The sequence below is a fragment of the Phallusia mammillata genome, chromosome 1 (genome assembly GCF_965637545.1).
Source record: "Phallusia mammillata chromosome 1, kaPhaMamm4.hap1.1, whole genome shotgun sequence".
Lineage (NCBI taxonomy): Eukaryota > Metazoa > Chordata > Ascidiacea > Phlebobranchia > Ascidiidae > Phallusia > Phallusia mammillata.
The window spans coordinates 1,024,830-1,029,503 of NC_137252.1; positions in this window are offsets into that span (position 1 = coordinate 1,024,830).

Here is a 4,674-nt window from a genome sequence, read left to right on the forward strand (position 1 = left end):
ACCATTTTACGTATTTAACAAATTTGTCATTTAACTGGTGTAATGCTAAACAAAATACTAGTTGTTTACTTCAAAGCAAGGTACACTTTCGTTTGTGTGCTCGCAAAATATCATTCATCGCTCTGAAGAAGCCCTACCGTTCTGGTGGGCGAAACGTTAGCAAAAATACAAGTTATTGAAATAACAACCAGTATTTTGATTAGCATTACACCAGTTTAATGACAAATTTGTTGAATGTTATCTTTGTGAAGAGTTCTGGCTGGTTAATTTAGTAAGTAAACAAAGACAACCTTTCCGTTTTCCACCAAGCCAGTGAGCATTACGATGATGTTGGAGTTTTCCTGCCAAACCATCAACCAGAAATCGTTGATTGTCTCCTTCTTTGGACCCTGAGTGGCGATGAACTTCCTCTCGTTATCGTAACCCGGTATATAAGCGGCGTTGATGTAATCGTTTCCACCGCTTCCTTGCAAAACCACTCGAGCATGATCGTCTATTGAACAAACACAAGTTATACAGGAAGTCAATTACACACGTATTAGTTACATTGTAATAAACACTCTGAGGGCAAACTATCCATACATGACCACCTTTCATGCTTTCATTATGGTTTTAATTGTTATCAGACCTTCGCGGCTCAATACTTATTTGTTTACTCTTATCGAAAATTTGCCATGTAATCAATTGATTTAAGTTATCGTAGAAACCCTATACAAAAATTCCACTAAAACAGACTGAAATTATTAATATAAAATACAAGATAAACCGTACAATCACTGTGGTGGAAAATCAATGTGTAACTAACTATCTGACGCAGAAATGTAAACAAACACCGGTTTCTCTTGTGTGACGTAGTAGTGAATGACCCACGTTATAGTAACGGGTCTCATACCAGTTGTTACGTCATTACCTTTTAATGCCCGGTTCTCTTAGAGGACATAAAAAGACGTTATGGGTCAATCCTTTGTCATTTTTACTACAATGAAACAGAAACTAAACAAAGGCAACTGTTTCGGATTTTATTCCGAGCTTGTTATGCACAAACCAGGATCTTTGCAACATTTAAAGTTCTTTGACACAATATTTTTGTATCAAGTTTAGTCGATGTTGCTTACAACAAATTGTATCCAAACACGAAAGTTAAAGTTCTTTGTTGTGAAAATACTGTTTCTGCTTTTGGCTTGTAACCTTTTGGCTTTGATCCAAACATGTAAAGCTATTTTAAATACATGTGACCGACGTTTAAACTTTGTGTTTCAATACTTACAAGGGAAAATATTCTTGTAGCGGTTTCTCACAGCATTTTGCGGCAACTGTGACACGTCCCTTGTTCTTTGGTTGTTTTTGCTTTGTTTTTTGATTTTCTGAAATGTGGTAAATCACAAAGAATAGTAGTGAAAGTTCCCCACTGACTTGTGGCACTTGCTTCAAAAGGTAATTAATCTAACTTGCACGTTGTGATTGTTTGTTAATTCAGGGTTTAACTCAAAACTTGATGCCATAGGGCAGAATTAGTATCGACTATTTTTAATTTGAACAGGCCACAAAATACAAAGTGACATCACCATTACGTCATCTTTTGACGTCAAGTCGGGCATAAACCGACGGTTTGTGTTGTATAACCCAGAGTTGTCAAACTCGTGGGGTTCGATGGGCCACATTGCAGTTTGGAAATTATGCCAAGGGTCGCATGTGATTTTAATCTTTTATTTTATATAAATCTGACAAAATTTTACACTTGTTGTTAAGTGTTAAGGGCCGCATGCGGCCCGTGGGCCGCGAGTTTGACACCCCTGGTATAAACAGTATTTAGACTTTCCCTTTACGGTGTGTGTTGAGACTTTTCCTTGCCTCTTTGACTTTTTCTTTACAGTTAACACAACAAACCTCAAATTCGTTGGCAAAAAGAAATCCCGACTCGGCATTTTTCTTGAACAACTCGAACAAATTTGATTTCGACCCGGCATCAAATGCAACGTTTTGGTAGACACCGTTCCCAACTTGAAAACGTTTGTAAAAGTTTTGGCATTAAAATTTGATACGGCAACCTACTGATTTCATATGTACCAAATTTGAAGAGAAGAACAACAATTTTTTTTCAAAAAAACTACAACTATTAAATCCTGTTTTGATTTCTGTTTTCTTATCATTTCATTAATTAAAAGGTTTTATCTCTGCGGAAAAAATTACACTCCCATACTCCTTAGTACTTAGGCCCATGTATGCACTTTTTGTAGTAAGCAATCCGCTGTTTTACCCAAGTAACTTATATCTACCTTGCGGTGAACCTGCTTCCTTTCCTTTAGATATCCATTGCGAGTTTCAACTTAATTCATATTAGGTTAATTGGTTAGGCGGGTTTCGCTTCGGGCGTCTGGACAAATGAGTCACAACAACAAACCACTGTTAACTTTCGTGCGGAAGTTGTACTTTTGGTACTTTTGGTCTCACGATGGTACTTTTGGTAACAATTTGTCATGTAATCGATAAAAGTTACAATGCGAATTCGCATTGAGCCATTTAATTCAGATCAAACCTGTGTCTTCGACGAATAAACATGACCACCAGCCCAACAACGACAAGTACCAGAAGCAACAGCCCGATCACCAAACCAGCAATCATTCCAACACTCATGACAGGTTTTGTGCTATCTCCAGGAAAGCAGTTTGGCGGGAGATTACCTGGTGTTGTTACTGTCAGATTGGATGTGATGTTTGTGTTGATTGAACCAGTGACAATGACTGTGATCTGGAATATTAAATATAATTAGTTTATTTTTTGCAGCCAATTTCGGCGTTACTTTAGTTTGTGTTTTGGAGCAAAAGTGCTTACCTGAACATCATAAGATGTAGAGTGATTAAGTCCTTCAATTAAAGTTGATTGAACTGAATAGGGAACAGAGATTGTTTGATTCAAACCCTGGACTTGAATCACAGCCTGTATGTATTTGTTGGTAAATTTAGTTTGCTTTACTTAATTCGTTGCATTTTTACGAATTTAACGCAAACAGTAAATAACAAAACTTATATTTAAACCTTAGCAATTAGATCGTTGTTGTTGATGAATTGATCAAGTCCAGTCCAACTGACAAGCACAGTTGAAGCGTTGCATGGAAATGTCTCTGCAGTCGTGTTTACTGCAACATAAAATTTACTGTTCAGTTTTTACAAAATTTGCAGGTATTTAAACCATTTCTGGCTTTTTTAAAATTGTGGTTTTCAATCACTTTTCTGAACTCTGTAAGTTCAGTGCATATATGAAACAAAATTGGTTTAATTTCACCTCCAGGAAAACAGCGTGGAGGGGGATTACCCGGAGTTGTTACTGTCAGATTGGATGTGATGTTTGTGTTGATTGAACCAGTGACAATGACTGTGATCTGGAATATTAAATAAAATTAGTTTATTTTTTGCAGCCAATTTCGACGTTACTTTGGTTTGTGTTTTCGAGCAAAAGTGCTTACCTGAACATCATAAGATGTAGAGTGATTAAGTCCTTCAATTAAAGTTGATTGAACCGAATAGGGAACGGAGATTGTTTGATTCAAACCCTGGACTTGAATCACAGCCTGTATGTATTTGTTGGTAAATTTAGTTTGCTTTACTTAATTCGTTGCATTTTTACGAATTTAACGCAAACAGTAAATAACAAAACTTATATTTAAACCTGTGCTAACAAATCGTTATTGTTGATGAATTGATCAAGTCCAGTCCAACTGACAAGCACAGTTGAGTTGCATGGAAATGTCTCTGCAGTCGTGTTTACTGCAACATAAAATTTACTGTTTAGTTTTTACAAAATTTGCAGGTATTTAAACCATTTCTGGCTTTTTCTGAACTCTATAAGTTCAGTGCATATATGAAACAAAATTGGTTTAATTTCACCTCCAGGAAAACAGCGTGGAGGGGGATTACCCGGAGTTGTTACTGTCAGATTGGATATGATGTTTGTGTTAATTAAACCAGTGACAATCACCGTGACCTGGAATATAAAATACTTAACTGGGCTTGTGTAAGGCAATGAAGGTGGTTTTAACTTTAAAGCTTTTAACTGGTTGTATAGAGCATGTCCTGCAATTAATTGTAGAAATGAATTTTCACCTGAATTTCATAGAATGTTGAGTGAATGAGATTTTCTATTAGGGTCCAGTTGTCAGAATACGGAACAGAGATTGTCTGGTTCAAATCTACGATCCTAATCTCAACCTGTATGTAGTTTGGTTTCAAAAAATGTTTTTAACCACACAAACTTGCCTTAAACCTGTGTAATCAGATCGTTGTTGCTGATGAATTGATCAAGTCCAGTCCAACTGACACGCACAGTTGAAGCGTTGCATGGAAATGTCTCGCCAGTTGCATTGACTAAAATTCCATACGTTACCAAGTTAAATAAGGTCACGAGGTCACGAATTACTTTTCAAAAAAACAAAAACAACCCACAGAAACATTTTGTAGAGCATTCGATATGTTTTTTGATTTGGCTGAAAAACTTGGTAATTATTTACATTTCACTTGACAAGCGTAGTAAGCCGGTTCACCACTGCAGTTCATGCTTGACTGCTCCCATCCGATCCCATAATGCAACGCTCCCTGCTGGCAAGTTGTAACGTTGGAAACGGAAAAGTTTGCCGGAGATCCATCGCTCCAATACCAACGACCCAACGACGTGTTGTAA